Raw genomic sequence first — 18,272 nt, 5'->3', positions numbered from 1 at the left:
GTTCTATAATATTGGATGCTAAAGTAGATGTTACATATAAGTTAGATGACCAATATACATGATGACTTAAGGTTTTGGTTCATTTTGTGGTGGCATTTTTTCAAAATTTTTAAAAAATCCACACAAAAAAAATTTGAAAAAAAAAATTCATTTTCTTGTTCAATGCAATTTTCCAACTTAAGGGTTTAATCTAGTAGTAGAAGGACAAACTTTGAATTTCGAGATTTTGAGTTTCGAACTCAGCTAGTATCCTTGGAGATAATTAAACATAAAAATATTTGTGAGTGCTCTTTTATCTCTAAGGCTATCCACAATGGTGAGTGCTTCACCTATTCAGCACCACAATAAATAAGCACCCCCATTGTGGAGCAAATAAATAAGGTGCTTGTAGAGAAGGGTGGCTATAGAAGCACCCTATCTCTCTTCAATTTTGTGAGGGACCCCTAAATAAATTGTATAAAAAAATTGTTGAAAATTCGTAAAATTGAAATTAACAAAATCACTGAGTTATTGCTAACATTTCATTTTGGATATCATTCAAATTTCCTTTTAAATTGTGTTTGTTATTATTATTTCTTTGAAAAAAAGTTCCTTTAGAATATGTCAAAGAGACTTTAGGCCTTAGGGTATGTTTATTTCAAGGTTTGTAATATGATTCTTAGGAACGTGAGATTAGAAATATGCAACATTCTCATGTTTGTTTCAAGTTTTGAAAATTTGTTCCCATGAATATTATATTAAGAGGAATGTTATTTAGTTTTATTCTATTGTTATTCTCATGCTTAAAGGATGAGAATCTAAAATTTCCATGGTAATAAATCTGAACTTGCCATAAATTCTCACTACCATTAACATTTATTTCCATTTTTAGTTTTTTAATTAATTAATTTCTAAAATATTCCAGAAAATCTAAATTGTTACCAAACAATTAGGTAAAAATGTCGTTTCAAGAAATGTAATTTCTTGCCTTGAAACAAACACACCCTTAATTTTTCATAAAATAAATTGAAGCTTTTCAAAGACTACTATCATAATCTACAATTGACAATTTTACAAAAATTTGTTTTTTTTATTATAAAAAATTTAGGCGAGTTAGACTCTGGAGGACACATCAAGATCAAGATATGTCTCATGACTCAATGAACACATACCAAGTTACTCCCTAATAAAGAGATCATCACGCTAATAATGGGGATTGAATCCACACCCTTGAGGTTGAGTCAACTCACTATTAGCCGAGGCAACCTTGATTAGGAATGCAATTATTAGTATTGATAGAAAAAATAGTGATTTAAAACATGATACTCCTTCCGGTCCTATTTATAAGAAAAAGTTGGGTCAATGAAAGTTGATGGATTTGGACTAAATTTTTAACCATATACATTAACTTTTGTTGACCAAACTTTCTCATATAAATAGGACCGGAGGGAGTATCATGTAATGGTATCATTTAAATAACATTTTTTTTCATCTGACCCAATAAATGATACATTTAATAGAATCATTTTAATTTAAATTGTCACATTAATGACTCTTAATTTAATTTATCATGATTAAACTTAATAACATGAAAAAATCACAAAAAAAAAGAAAAAAAAATTAAATTATTTAAATTATAGTATTCAAAATTTATATGATATACTTTTTATTTGTTGGAATTATATGATTTACTGGGAATACAAATTTAGAAAACAATGGTCCAAACAATAATAAAAAAAAACTAAAACACGGTGTGTATTGAAAAATAAAATAAAATATCAACAATCTATAAAAGTGAACATTCAAGCCTTGGAAAGCGTAGATTAACGTATGAGCATATGCGCATAGTGGCATGATTTTTTTTCATTTTTTTTGAAAGAACAGCGACATGATTTTTTTTTAGGGAAATAGGGACATAATTTTTTTTCTTCTTGAAGTAGGGAATAGTGACATGAATATTGTTATCAATATATAAAAATGAGTTAGAATTAAATGACATTAAAATGTCAAAGTTTATTTGATCTCAAATTTTAGTCATTGATTTATTTTAATCCAATGTGATGATATTGATTCAGTTAAGGTGATCACGTGATCACCATGCTACCGTTAAGTCTAGGTTTTGGTCTCCTATAGTGATCTTTCCTCATTTTCTCATTTGCGGCTCAAAGGCATCCTGTCTCCCATCCTCATGAATTAGTGTGTTTTCGATTTGGCCTCCCATTTCCACCGTTACCTTTTTTTTTAGGGAATCTCCACCGTTACCTAAAAAAAAATGAAAGATATAGATTTATTACTTGCTTAGCTTTTTAGGTATTATGTTCCAGCATACATATATATATTGATAGAGGGATCATGGATTCCTCAAGTTCAAGGCATGGTGTTTGAAAAAAGGCAAAAATTTCATGTTATATATGACCTTGATCATAGCTCTGTAACAATAAAATATCAATAATAAATAAAATTGATTAACATCATTTCACAAAAACAAATACTACATAAAAATAAAATTAATTTTCTTAAAAAAAGTTAAAAGACGAATAAAGAAGAAAACAACCCAAGTAATGATTAGAATGATGACATGTATGCTCAAATTTGATTGATTGGTAACTTCAATCATGAATCATGCTCAATTTTTATTGGCTGATAATACAAAACGTATTCATGATGGGCTATTAAAACGTTTATAATTTTCATTTTGGTTTTTAATAAATGAACTGATCATATATCAAATTCGTGTGAGTGATACAAATGACATAAATGGCAATCTGAGTAAATTTGTGGTGATTTGAATATTTGATCAAGTAATAAATGAGATGAAGCAAGAAGGAGTGCCAAGTGTACTCTTCAAAAAAAAAAAAAATTAAGGCAAATATTTATAATAGAGATTTAATGTGTTTAATGAGAAATAAATACGATAAAATATGTCTAAAAAGAGTACCGTGTACAAATTACGCTAATATGAATAAGAATTAAAATACATTAAATTCTTTTGGTTGTAACTGACATTTGGTGATTCATCACTTTTAGCACACCTTGTGCGGGGTGAATCACTGTGCCTTTGAGCAATTTATTCCATTTTGATTTGTTCAAAAAAAATAATTCTTTATTCCATTACCCTATCTATGATTATGAATGCATTTAAATAGAAATGAGTTTTGAATGTCAGATAGAATTGAGTGTGGTATAAGAAAAAAAAAAGCGTATTTTTGAAAATAAAAATATAGAAAATTAGTAATGGCAAAGAAATTTTTTATTTTTACGTTGATTATATTTATTTGTTATGTTATTTGTATAGTTAGTACCGTTGAGAAAAGAAAAAAATGCTTTCATTTTTCTACTGTAGAAAAAATTTTGTTTTCACTAAAAATTGTAATTTTTTAAATAACCATATTTTGATTTTTTTTCATTACTTGTTAAAATTCATTTTTTCTGTACATTTTCGAGATTCATTCAGTTAACCAAATTTACATATTAAATGTACCATTAAAATTTCCATCAAGGATGCTTATCATCATGAAAAAAAATGGGGGTTATCATGATGAGAAACCATATTTTTATTGCTTATAATTTTGAAAATATACAATTAAAAAACATTTAAATATTTATATATTTGAGTACGTATTTTTTTTTTACAGTGACCGGGGTTTGAACCCCGGACCTTGCATATTTTATGCATTATCCCAAGCAACTGAAAATATACAAAAAATCGCATAGTCATAGTTTATATTACAAAATAGCCATAAAATTCCAGTGGAAGTTAAAAAATGACACAATCCCTAAAAAAATGACAAATACACCTATACCAAATACATTTGTTTTCGAAAACGTGAATTAAAAAAATGATTTTGTTTAAAATAATAGAATAAATATGATTAACGTTACATAAAATACTTAAGGTGTTGAAAAATCAGAAATTAAACTTGTTATACATCAAAATTCTATTATCAAAGAATAAGAAAGTTTGTCTTGTTCATGTCTCTCACAAATCATAGGCGAACGCTCTCACAAATCATAGGTGAACGAATTGAACTATATATTCCAATTTTCTTTAAAAGTGGATATATATGAGAACATAATCGTATTTGGTGTCATTTGATTGTACAAAGCAACAAACAACAAACAACAACGAAAAACAAAGAAAAAAATAAGGGACAAAAAAGTGGGAAAGAAATGTGTGACGTGCAATGGTGTTGATCTAGATGTCTAATTTATAGACTTATTTTGTGTGGTAGTTTAGTCATTATGATTTTTATTTTATTTATGGACAAACATTAAAATGAATTTTTTCTATTTGAATGTATTGATGTGTTGACTTATATTTTTTTTTTGAAGACACAAAATAAAACGCATTTAAATTACATTTTAATGTGCAGATTCTCAAATAAGATCAAATTATTGCAATATGATTGGTTCAAGAAAATGACATCGACACATGTTAATGTAATATTGGAAGAATTCTTACAACTGACGTAAATTAAACATATTATTGAATTCCAATTATTTTTTTATTTTTTCTGTAAACGCATCCCTTATTTTCTGTTACGGGAATACCACTATAGGCTTAGAATTTTCTTAGTAGTTAAGGCAAATAAATATTCCTTAAAAAAGATGGTTATTGTGATCATCAGATATCTTCGTGTCAAATTATAACGGTTAATTTACAATGCATTTAAGATAATAAAATACATATTTTCAATAATAGTATGGCTATGATTTGTTGACCATTTAAAATTAAAGAAAAATCGTTTCAACACTTTTTAGTAAAAGATCAAATTGATGCAATATGATTGGTTCAACAAAATAATATCGACATATGTTAATATATTATGGAAGGAATTTGTTCAAATGACGTGAATCACATATTATTTAGATTACAAAGACGTTGTATTCTAATCTTTTTCTTAGATTTTTAGTAAGACCAAAATTTGAAGTTCCAATTAAAAATAAAAAATAAGACGTAACAATACAAAAATGATGTAATAACAAAACAATAATTTCATATGTAAACTTTTGATTGAAATCATGGTGCATTAAATACTCCTATCAAATAGAGATAACATTTTATGTTAATTCACCAAATTATGATTGTTGTTTCTATTATAAACTTTTTCATATTCATTGTGTACATAAAATAAAACATTGGTGCATTAAATACTCCTCTCAAATTCTGACTTTTTGCACACAACATTTTCGGTTAACTCATCTAATTCCAATTCCGTTTTTTTTTTCTATTATAAACTCTTTCATATCTCGTGTGTACATGAGAAATAATATTAAATGAGCCTTTTTCTTCAAAAAAAAAAACATTAAATGAGTCTTTCACTAATAGGTTGCCACGTGTACTTTTTTAAAAAAAATAGTGCAAATATATATAATAGAGATACTCCCTTTTGCTTTCTCAAATTCATTAAATAATAAGTGATTATGGACTATATTATATTTCAAATACATCAATTATTTAATGAATCTAAAAAAGCAAAAATTGTTTATAAATGTGATCGTAGGGAGTATATTCAACTCATTTCAAAAAAATAAATATATTCAATACACTTATCTTTTCCTAACATATGATGCTACATTCACTAAATAATTCTCTTTGCTTTAATTTTGTCCTATGAATACAAACTAAGATGGTAGTTGGAGAAACATTTGATTTGTTCGAAGTTCGAACATATATTTGAACCCGTAAATTTACACATTTAATGTGTGGAATTTTCGCAACTAAACTATTTGACCCAAAAATATCCAGTTTGAATCTAAGATCAACACAAGCTATTTTGACTATTGCAAAAAAAAAAAAAAATTAAAAGAAGTTACACCAGTCACAAAAAAAAAAAAGGTTTAGATGTTATTGCCACAAAAAATATTTCTAAAATATTTTGAACAAGTCATTTGAATTATTGGTAAGATGCCGGTGATTAGCATTCCACTTCTGTTTTTTATTTTCTTTTCACCACAGCTCCACCTCAGCACCGTATTTTAGAAATCAAATCTTGAATACCTCTCTGACTCTGTTCTGTTGTTTTCTGTATGACATAAGAGATGGAAAGTCAAACATGGGATTTCCGGCACTGACCAAGTGCATGTGTATATACACACACCGTAGTGATATCCACGCGAAAGGTAAACACCAAAAGAGAGAAATTAAGGTGAATAAGTAAGAAAGAAAATTGGTTGCAATAATGTTGGGAGCGAGTTCTTCCAGTAATGTTGCCATTTCTCATTCTCCTTCTCAAAATCCAAAGCATGATGTGTTCCTCAGCTTTAGAGGAGAGGACACACGTGATAGCTTCATCAGTCATCTTTATGCTGAGCTGCAAAGGAAAAATATTGAAACATTCATAGATTACAAACTTGGTAGAGGCGATGACGCATTATACAAAGCAATCAATGAATCAATGATTTATGTTGTTGTTTTGTCTGAGAACTACGCTTCTTCCACATGGTGTTTGGATGAACTCACAAAGATACTCGAATGCAGAGAAAGATATGAAAGGCATGTTATACCGGTCTTCTATAAGGTGGATCCATCAGATGTTAGACATCAGAGACAGAATTATGCAGAAGCTTTTGTTAAGCATCAACAACGATTTAAAGATGGTCAAGTGAACTCATGGAAGAAAGCTCTAACCCAAGTAGTCGGACTCTCTGGCTGGGACTCACTATCAAGTTCAATTTATTTTCTACATTCGGGTTTGAACCTTGATTTTTTAACTCCTAACTCGTGTAACACTTAATTCAAATCAGTTCAACTACAATCTGTTATTTCTCGATTGTCTTGAACCCGTTCTTGAGAGTAGTACTTCAATCTTCATTTTACAAATTCTTACATAGTAATAAATTCACACCGATTGATATGGGATTTTATCTAAAGATTTTATTTTTAGTCACTGCTTTAGGTTAGAATTCATAGGTTGAAGCCTAATGCTTTGGTTTTTAATTATGTGCCAGATCAGATCACACGCTTGTTGAAGACATTGTGGAAGATATTTTAAGGAAATTGAATTTTAACCGCTCTTTCTTAAGCGATTATCAAGGAATGATTGGAATTGACAAGCATATTGAACAAATACAATCTTTGTTGCACCTTGACTCAGAGGACGTTAGAATTGTAGGAATTTGGGGTATGGGAGGAATAGGCAAAACAACAATTGCTAGTGCAATATATCACAAACTTGCAACTCAGTTCTGTTCCAACAGCATCATCCTAAATGTTCAACAAGAAATAGAAAGATTTGGACTACACTATATACAAAGAAAATATGTACCAAAGCTTCGAGGGGAAAACAACACATCCTCTAGACTAAGATTTTCATATGATCCAAGGTTCAAATGGACAAAGTCTCTCCTTGTCCTTGATGATATAAACAATTCTGATCAACTTACAGATTTAATTGGAATGCGTATTAACTTTGAGCCAGGTAGTAGAATCATTGTGACTAGTAGAGACATGCAGGTACTGAAGAATGTCGATGCTGATGAAATATATGAAGTTAAGGGGATGAATTTTCGTGAATCACTACAACTCTTCTGTTTAAATGCCTTTAAACAAAACTATCCCGTTGAAGATTATGCTGGCTTAACAGAGAAGATTTTATATTATGCCAAAGGGGTTCCATTAGCTCTCAAAGTTTTGGGTTTTTTGCTTTGCAGTAGAACAAAGGAAGCATGGGAAAGTCAATTAAAAAAGATGGATAAGCTTCCCGAGAAAGACATTTTCAAAGTGTTGAAATTAAGTTATAAATGCCTCGACGAAGAACAAAAGGATATATTTCTTGACATAGCTTGTTTCTATATAGGACATTTGGAAAGTATTGTTGTACAAACACTGAATAGCCGTGGTTTCTCAAAGACAGAGGCCTTATATCTATTTCAGAAGGTAGAGTTGTGATGCATGATCTAATACAGGAAATGGGACGTGAGATTGTCCGTCAGCAATGTGTCCATAATCCTGGAAAACGCAGTCGACTATGGAAGCATGAAGAAATTTATGAACTTTTAACAAACAACAAGGTAGATTGTTTTGTCACGTAAAATCACTTGATAACTCATGCAGTTGATATATTTACTTTCTTGCGGACTACAAAGGTCTTGTGACCAATTATTCTCTTTCTATCCGTCTCTAATTCATTGTGTTTGCTTTCAGGGGACAGATGCAGTCCATTGTATATTCCTGGACATATGCAATATAGAAAAGGTTCAACTACATGCTAAAACTTTCAAAAAGATGCATAATCTAAGAATGATGGTGTTCTATAAGCCTAATGGCTTTTCGAAAGTCTCAAATGTGATCCTTCCTGCACTTTTTAATAGTCTTCCACATCATTTAAAATTTCTTCGTTGGGATGGCTTCCCTCAAAAATCTTTGCCTGAAGACTTTCGCCCCAAAAATCTCGTTAAACTTTATATACCCCATAGCCATCTTGAACAACTTTGGCGGAGAGATAAGGTATTCCAAGTTTTATGTTATATTTCATTGTTTTTTTTTTATAATCAAGTCATATTAAATTATCATAATAAATATGTATACAAACTTTTAAATAGCTTAGATACTTTTAGATTAATAATGCAGTATTATACTTGTAAAAAATGTAATATAGGATTTTTTTTTTATTTTTTTTAAGGAGGGAGGGAATTTATTTACATGTTCATTGAACAATATGGCATTCATTTGAATAAAAAAGTATGATTGAGTACTAATATTTTTTTTCCAAAAATTACCAAATTGAATACTTGAAGAGATAAACATATATGCAATTTCTTTTCTTGTATGGTTTTTTACTGTTTTCCTTTCACAATTCAAGATATAGATTGTGTATTCAATAATATAAATATAATTATTTTAAATTTAAAGTTGTTTAAAAAAACTAATCTACATAGTATGTTATAACAACAAAAACAAATAGTATAATAAAACAACACATAAGGTTTGTTCTTGATCAATTATTTATCGAACAAATTGGTTTAAGTTTACAAACTTTTTTTTATGTCACTTGATCATTTATTTATTTTGTTTGCAGGATTTACCAAATTTGAAAACACTTGACCTTCATGTTTTATCTTGGTTTTCGGGTGTCAAACATTGATTACGTTTGAACCTTTTAACCTTTGATATCTCATTTTTTCTTGGGAAGGAAAAAAATAAGCAAAACCCTTGAGAGTCGAGGTCCGGGAGTTGTTTTCGCTACGGGAAGGTGTTAGGCACCCATAACGACTATAGTATCCTATAGGAACCGTCTTTATTTTCTACGCGCGCGCTTTATTTTTAAATGCTATTTGAAAAAAGTGATATTTACACCTAAGAGTTTACTAAGTGAAGAATTGGAGGGAGAAGAAGATGTTTGAATTTTTGTTTTATTTGAATTGAAGGAATTTTGATTCCTTGCCTACGTACCCGGTTAAGGGATCAAATCCACCGTAGTTCTCTTCCAAAAAATGTTTTTGTTTTTTTTTGGTTGATTTTAAGTTTGAAAATTGGAATTTTGAAGAATGGAGATTGAGAGGCTTCATGAGCATTGAGATTTAAGAAAAAGTGGGGTTTGATTAGTGATTTTGGAAAAAGGTCAAGTATGATTAATTTTCATTGAAATTTGATTAAGAAAATAAAGAGAAAATGCAAAGGAGTTTTGACTCCTATATTTTTTGGAAAAGGTTTTCAAGTGATGTTGTTCAAGTTTTTTTGGAAAATTGATTTTTCTAAATGTAAAACCTAAGCATTCATCTAAACATTCAATCCTTAACATACATCTAAACATGCATATCCTAGTCATACATCTAAAGTAACCATGTGATGTAGGTGCATGTGTCGGTGCTTGTGTCGGTGTACATCATTAGAGTCCATTGTCCTTTACATCATTGGCCTAGATACATTCTATGGTCTTGCAAGGAATTAAAAGCAATATTACAAAATACCTAAATTTACATACTAGTTCTTGGCGCAAAAAAATTAAATTGCAAGAAAATAAAGGTGAATATGAGATGAGATGGGGATGTTTATGAAGTGCTTATAGAACAAGAAATGAAAGGTTAGAAACATAATATAGAGAAATATCATGATGATTATAAGCAATCAAAAGGCTCTTAAACACATAACTAGAATTAACAAAGAAAAGATGCTAAATACACCTAAAAGTTCACTACAAGATAGTGGCAAGTGTAGGACTTATAATTCCCATATGATGGCAATTTTATAGAGCATTTTTCCTTCAGCCATAACATGGAAATTAAGTGAAAACAATCAAGCCAAGCAATCATAGCAAGATTTTAGGTGTATTCATCACTTTATTTCTACAAAAAAAAATCGCATCAAGCTACTTAAAGCACATGATACCGAAAATCCACCACAAAAATCAAGGTAATTGCATATATTCCAGAGGTGAAAGATTTAGCATATTTAACACCAAGAATCCTTAAAAACGACATGAGCAATTTTGGAGATTTTTCACACAATTTTAACAAGAGAACAAGTATTACACTAACAAGAATATCAAAGCTTATCTCCATATATTTTTCAGTTCAAGGTTAACATGTTAAAGTCCTCAAGAACAACTAAAACCAACAAAAAACCTTGATAATTTTTTAGGGATTTTATTATGGATTTTGAGGCAAACAGGGGGTGCAGAAGCACACATAGGGATTTAACAAGTAAAGATGTAGAGATGCAGAAAACAAGATAAGCTAGTAGGCCTGATGACAGTCAATTATTCGCTATTTTTAGTGTCATTTTCATCACATTTTGGAGTTCACAAGGCAACTTAAGCAGCAAAAAAAGCAAGAAAAGCATGAAAAGTTGAAGATTTTGAAGAAAGTAATTTTCTGAAGAATATTGGAGTTCATAGTTATTTTGAGCATGATAAAGTGCGAAAAAGAGGAAAAATTGAAGATGCTGGAAAAACGCCAAAAACGTGTCACGATTTACCAAAACGTGACACGATTTTACCAGACCAGAAAAACATGCTCTCGGCGTTGGGGTAAAACGTGTCACGATTGCAAAAACGTGACACGATTTCTTCAGCTGTTTGTAAAAACGTGTCACGATTTACTTAAAACGTGACACGATTTTAGGCGAATTTCTGTGCCTATTTAAGCTGAAGTCTATTCCAAAAACAGGGGTTACGAATTCTGGAGAGAGAAAGTGCGATTTTCAGACCTGGAGACTGAAGAACGGAGCGATTTCCTCCATTCTTTACCAGTTTATGTATGTTTTACTTCTTTCATTGATTATGCTATTTGTAAACTCAATTATGAGTAGCTAAATCTCTTAGAGATTAGGTCTGAGATGATTCTTTGTAACCCTAATTGAACCATGTTGCTGTGAAACTCTATTTATTGTGAATGACAATCTAGTTTTTATTCAATTCAATTGTTCTTAATGCTTTTTATATATTGACACCATATAAACATGATTTCGTGAGAACGAATGACTACTGACCATAGCTTTCGACTTAGACCTAATTGAATTGTTCTAATAAACATGGTTAGTCTAGGAATAGATAATCGTTTGTTAGTGATATTAGGTTAACGTGCTTAAACCTTCAAATATTATTAGACCACCTAAGGGATTAGGGGCTGTAGTGTGAGAAGAGGGTCCTAAGTCAAGGGATTGATTAGGACTATTTTGTTAACTATCGTGGAACTAGAAAATCATTCATAAGAATAGGTGCAGTATATTAATTAGGGGAACATAGATGATTCGAAAGACCTGATCTCATCTCTCTACTATTTTCTAACCAAATCTTTATTTTATGTTATTTAATTTTATGCAATTAAATCTACTGCCTAGTGGCAAACCAAAAATAACTTTTACACATCCTAAATATTTTACCTTATTGCTTAATTGAGATTAACACAGTCCTCGTGGGATCGATATTTTTACTACTTCGATAGTATTTGGTGCACTTGCCAAACGTCTATCAAGTTTTTGGCGCCGTTGCCGGGGACTGTTAAGTCATTTCAGTTTGGCAATTTTGTTTTTATTTAGGATTTCTGTCATTTATATTTTTGTATATATATAAAAAAAAATTACTCTTGTTGCTTTTAATTTATCTTGTGCGGTGCTATGATGGTATGTTTTTCTTTTTGTTGTTTCTGCAAGGTCAAGCAAAATACTATTTGATTTAAGATGGGAGATAATCCATCTAGACGCACCTTAGGGGACTATGGTATAGGAACACACCGATGTCTTATCACTCATGGGTTTCAACCGGCGAACCCAGTTGCCTTCAACATAAAAAATTCAGTTCTTGTGGGTCTTCGAGAAAATCAGTATGATGGAGGATCACTTCAAGACCCATACGAACATTTGAGTTTATTTTATGAATCTTGTTTGTTCTGCTGCCCTGATGGAGTGACTGAAGATCAAAAGAAGTTGCAATTGTTCGCTTTAACATTAACTGGAAGAGCAAAAGATTGGTTGCATGCCCTGCCTAATGGTACAATTCAAAAATGGGATGAGTTAGAGGAGAAGTTTTTGAAGCGGTTCTTTCCATTATCGAAGTTGTTGAAGAAGAGGGCAGAAATTAGTGGTTTCAAACAAGGTGATACAGAATCTCTCTATGATGCTTGGGAGAGGTTCAGACTGTTATTGAAGAGGTGTCCACCACATGGTTTTGATTTACTGGAACAGATGCAAATATTTACAAATGGGATGAATGTTCAAACTAGGATGCTCCTTGATGCTTCAGCTGGGGGTAGTATAAAAGAAAAAACAGACCTTGAGGTTCAAACTCTAATTGAGATCATGGCTCAGAATGAGTGTTGTGTTGAGATTAAGCAAAGTGAGATAGGAGTGCTTGGAGTGAATGAGAATAGTATTATCTTAGCTAGTCAGGCCTTGATGAGTAAACAAATAGAAGCACTTTCCAAACAGGTACAAGACATAAGTATAAGACAAGTTCAACAGACTCAACAAGCGCAAGTTTTGAGGTGCGAATTTTGTGGTGAAGGACATGCTAATGGTGAGTGTGTACCCGAGGGAGTGAGTGAGGAAGCCATCGATATGAGAATTTATCAAGAAGAGAACCCTTACTCAAACACATATAATATGGGGTGGACACAAAATCATGACCTCAAATATTCAAACAACAACACCTTAAACCCAATTACCTACCCATCCCAACAACAACCACAAACAAAACCAACCGCACTTGAAGAAGCCTTGACTAGTTTCATCAAATTAACCCAAACCAACTTCCAAGAGATAAAGTCATATCAAGAAAGTGTGCAAAGGGACAATGAAGCTTACTTTAAGAACCTTGAAACTCAAATTGGGCAGTTGTCAAAGCTAATGGCAACACAATCAAGGGGAGGTTTTGGTGGCAATACTTCCAACAATCAAAAGAATGATGCATGCAATATGATTGGAATGAGCGATGGGAGGGTAGCAGCTATCCTTATGAGAGTGGATAAGAGTAAGAAAAAGAAAGTTGAGTGTGAATCCAAGAAGGAGGGAGATAAAATAGAGAAACTCATAGATGCAAGCTCCATTTTGAGAAAGTCTAAAAGTCAGCTCCTCAAGGATGGTGATAAGCCTCAAGTGATTCCATACTATGTAAAGTTGCCTTATCCCCATTTCAGTAAAAATAAGGAGAATGTTGAATATTCAAAGAATAAAAATGGCAAAGGCATTGAATTAAGAACCAGAAAAGTGCTCAAGCCGGTGAATCTTGAGAGTACCAACAGAAAGGTTGACGAAGTGGATAGTGAAGATGAAGTTGGAAATGAACAACAAGAAAAAAATAAAAGTGGAAAGAGGATGCTTGTTGAATCAAAGTGGAAATATCCACCTTGACTAGGGTGTTGAAGTGTCAAGCTCAATGACGTAAAATAAAGCGCTTGGTGGGAGGCAACCCATCCTTTTTATTATATTTTTGTTTTCAGTATTTTATTTTTTGTTGAGTCAGACAATTGTCAGTATGTTTGAATAACTCAGTTGTATCCCCCTGTTATGTGATTGAATCTGAACTTGTTTATTATTGATGAATTTGCTTGTTTGTTGACTTTTTACAGTTTAGTAACAAATAGTTGTTCAAGTGGTATTCCAAAAGTTCAAAAGGAGGAGTGACTTGGTATTTCAAAGGCGAAGTGTACGGCAATTAAAGATAGGTAGTCACAACTCCCAGATATCATAACTGTAAGGTTCATGGTCAAATTTTATTTTCCCAATTTACTTATATAGAGTGTTCCATGCTTTTACATTTCTAGAACTTGCATTGTTTCTCTACTGTTGATTGATCTTTGTCATTAGCACACTGAGGCAAAAGTGCTTGGTCCTGTGAGCCTTTTGAAGCCTACCCTGATTTTAATTGTTATATTCTATCCTTTTCTTAACCAATTTGAGCCGGTAGGATTAGAACTTTTTGTTCGGTGACAAACTACATTACAAGCTTAGAGACTTTTAGGACTTGTCCCATATTGCTTTTCTGAGTTAGGCATTGTAGAATGTTGCTAAATAATTAAGTTTGGGGTTGCTATTGGAATTTGCAACCAACTAAGTTTGGGGCTGGGGGTACTAGAGAACAAAGAACATTATCATGAAAAATACACACAAAAATGGTGTATGGTGTATCAAAAAAAAAAAAAAAAAAAAAGAGGAAGAAAAGAATAGAATGAAAAAAGGGACAAAACATTGAAAATCCGAGTAACTTTAAACTCGATTGTCCCAATAGTTACAAGTGTTCTCTAGTACCTTTGCAAGAATTGTTGTTCCATAAGGTGAATGAATGATGGATTGAATTGTGTGCTTAACTTCCGTAGGAATGCCTAACTCAAATTTTGTGTAGCCTACTTATCCAAATATTATCCCACCTTCACCTAAGCCCCATTATAACCCTTAAAGACCTCAAAGTGTGCATTGACATGGATTTTGATTGACGTTTAGAAACTTTTCAAGCGTATGGTAATATGTAGATTGCATGTCGACTGTGTGTGAACCCTTTCATATTTTTGCGTGGAGTTGTGAATTGGTGGATGCGTACAAGTCAAACTAGCTCATCTTTAGCTAGTAAGGTGTTGAACTTTTGGGTACTATCGCTTGATCAGGTAATTGTTATTTTACTGTCGATTGTCAATATTGCAAGTAGATTCCTTGAGGACAAGGAATGGTTCAAGTTTGGGGCTGTGATGACAGTCAATTATTTGCTATTTTTAGTGTCATTTTCATCACATTTTGGAGTTCACAAGGCAACTTAAGCAGCAAGAAAAGCAAGAAAAGCATGAAAAGTTGAAGATTTTGAAGAAAGTAATTTTCTGAAGAATATTGGAGTTCATAGTTATTTTGAGCATGATAAAGTGCGAAAAAGAGGAAAAATTGAAGATGCTGGAAAAACGCCAAAAACGTGTCACGATTTACCAAAACGTGACACGATTTTACCAGACCAGAAAAACATGCTCTCGGCGTTGGGGTAAAACGTGTCACGATTGCAAAAACGTGACACGATTTCTTCAGCTGTTTGTAAAAACGTGTCACGATTTACTTAAAACGTGACACGATTTTAGGCGAATTTCTGTGCCTATTTAAGCTGAAGTCTATTCCAAAAACAGGGGTTACGAATTCTGGAGAGAGAAAGTGCGATTTTCAGACCTGGAGACTGAAGAACGGAGCGATTTCCTCCATTCTTTACCAGTTTATGTATGTTTTACTTCTTTCATTGATTATGCTATTTGTAAACTCAATTATGAGTAGCTAAATCTCTTAGAGATTAGGTCTGAGATGATTCTTTGTAACCCTAATTGAACCATGTTGCTGTGAAACTCTATTTATTGTGAATGACAATCTAGTTTTTATTCAATTCAATTGTTCTTAATGCTTTTTATATATTGACACCATATAAACATGATTTCGTGAGAACGAATGACTACTGACCATAGCTTTCGACTTAGACCTAATTGAATTGTTCTAATAAACATGGTTAGTCTAGGAATAGATAATCGTTTGTTAGTGATATTAGGTTAACGTGCTTAAACCTTCAAATATTATTAGACCACCTAAGGGATTAGGGGCTGTAGTGTGAGAAGAGGGTCCTAAGTCAAGGGATTGATTAGGACTATTTTGTTAACTATCGTGGAACTAGAAAATCATTCATAAGAATAGGTGCAGTATATTAATTAGGGGAACATAGATGATTCGAAAGACCTGATCTCATCTCTCTACTATTTTCTAACCAAATCTTTATTTTATGTTATTTAATTTTATGCAATTAAATCTACTGCCTAGTGGCAAACCAAAAATAACTTTTACACATCCTAAATATTTTACCTTATTGCTTAATTGAGATTAACACAGTCCTCGTGGGATCGATATTTTTACTACTTCGATAGTATTTGGTGCACTTGCCAAACGTCTATCAAGGCCCAAAGGAAAACGGGTTGGGTTTGGGTTATGGAGCAAAAACGGGTTAGAATCCCTTCTTCCTAATCTTCTTCTTTAAAACAACAAGACTTTCTTAACCAGAACCAAACAATACGTGGATATAGCTTCAATCAAAGTTCAAAACGAAACATCTCAAATAAACAAAACAAAGCGCCGATCTGGATTCAGAAAAACTGTTTTCAAGCAAATTATTCAAACAACGCAGCAAGATTCACATGTTATAGGCAGATCCAAAACAATTCAGAGCAAAAGATTGAAGGGAACAAAACCTTGGAGTTAGATCGGAGGTGAACGAAACGCAATGGAAAGCTTCGAATCCACTTCGTCCTTCTTCACGAATCCAGCGTGGTTACACCATTCACTTCTCCGATCCGGTTGAATCTGTGGTTCATGGAATGAGTCCGAAACGGTGAGTCGAGTTATTCTCGTCCGATCTGAGTTCGTCGCCGTTGTTGCTGTTTCTGGCCGGCGATGATGGAAAATCATTACTCAGAGCAGAGTACAACGAAGCAATCACGCCGGCGTTCGACTGCACGTGACCAGCATTGTTGACACCGATGCCGTAACCGCTTTTGGATGACGGAGAACAAACGTCCTTGTTATGCGTTTTGATCGGTGAAGTAATACGATGAAGAAGAAGAAGATGTACGAATTCAATCGTAACGGAAAGGATGAGAAACGACGAGAAGCTCAACCTTCACAAGCAGAAGCTTCTTGAAAGAGAGAAAGAGAAAGATGAAGTAAAATTTAGAGAGAGAATGTTATGGTTATGGTGGAAAATGGTGGTGAATTTGGGTGGTTATGAAGTAAAATTTAGTTAGCCCTTAACTTTGACCCATGGGACCCATTATATAGGCTAGCTCAATGGCTTTGAACCAATTGGAGTAGGACATGTGGCACCTGAAAAGTTAGTTGGACTAAAAAATGGACCAAAATGACTAAAGAACTAAAACAAAAGGACTAAAACGTAATTAAACTAAAATTGAGTAAAAAAAAGTAAATTGAAAATAACGTAAAATGAAACTAAAATAAAATCAACCAAAGGACTAAAATGAAAAAATTACAAAAATGAAGTATTTTAAAAGACCTTTCTGCCAAAATATTATGTGAAATGACCAAAATGCCCCCTAGAGACTAAATTGACCCAGAATGACTCAAATGCAATTTTTTTTAAAACGGTTTTTTAACAGGGAAATAAAGCAAGAGTTTATACAAGCAAATTAAAAGACTCAAAGACAATTTTTTTAGGAATTAAAAAGAATTTTAACACAGGAAATGACTAAAATGCCCCCTAGGGGCTAAACTGACTCAAAGACTTCAAATGTGATTTTTGAAATGGATTTTAACATGGAATTAAACAAAAATTCATTCAAACCAATTGAAAGGACTCAGGGACAACTTTTCAAAGATTGAAAGAAATTTTAACATAGGAAATGACTAAAATGCCCCTAGTGGCTAAACTGACTCAAAATGGCTCAGATGCAATGTTTAAAATGGTTTTTTTAACATGGAATTGAAACAAGGATTTATACAAATCAAATGAAAAGACACAAACAAATTTCAAGGACTAAAATGAGTTTGAATGCAGGAAATGACTAAAATACCCTTTTTCATGAATTTTGCAAATAACATTGAAATAAGATGCAGAGGAAGGTGCAATTGATCAGAGACAAATTCAAATGACTTGAAATGCAAGAAAAAATGTTTTTGGATGACTTGAAGTGCAAGAAAACATAGACAAATACGCAGTTGAAAAGATTTTTAAAGCTAAATTTAGAGAGAAAGCAGAGTAAAATGACAGTGTAAACAATAGCAAATTGGCAATTCTTCAAGAATAATAGACATATATCAAAGATGAAAGAAAATTTTGAACAAGTATTTTTAGGTCCAAAATTAGGGTATAACACTTCGTTGTTCTCAGAAC

The 18,272-nt window shown here is 32.1% G+C and overlaps 1 pseudogene across 1 annotated transcript; it reads left to right on the top strand.

Moving 5' to 3' along the window:
• The first annotated feature begins 6,051 nt into the window (after positions 1-6,051).
• Positions 6,052-8,604, top strand: LOC146934704 (disease resistance protein RPV1-like; annotated as a pseudogene). The gene is made up of 3 exons (XR_015007857.1): positions 6,052-6,648; positions 6,900-7,992; positions 8,126-8,604. The product of XR_015007857.1 is annotated as a disease resistance protein RPV1-like (transcript).
• Positions 8,605-18,272: the final 9,668 nt, after the last annotated feature.

The sequence above is a fragment of the Medicago sativa genome, chromosome 4 (genome assembly GCF_051527215.1).
Source record: "Medicago sativa cultivar Bolivia chromosome 4, Bolivia_mono, whole genome shotgun sequence".
Classification (NCBI taxonomy): domain Eukaryota; kingdom Viridiplantae; phylum Streptophyta; class Magnoliopsida; order Fabales; family Fabaceae; genus Medicago; species Medicago sativa.
This window is presented reverse-complemented; position numbering and strand designations above follow the sequence as displayed.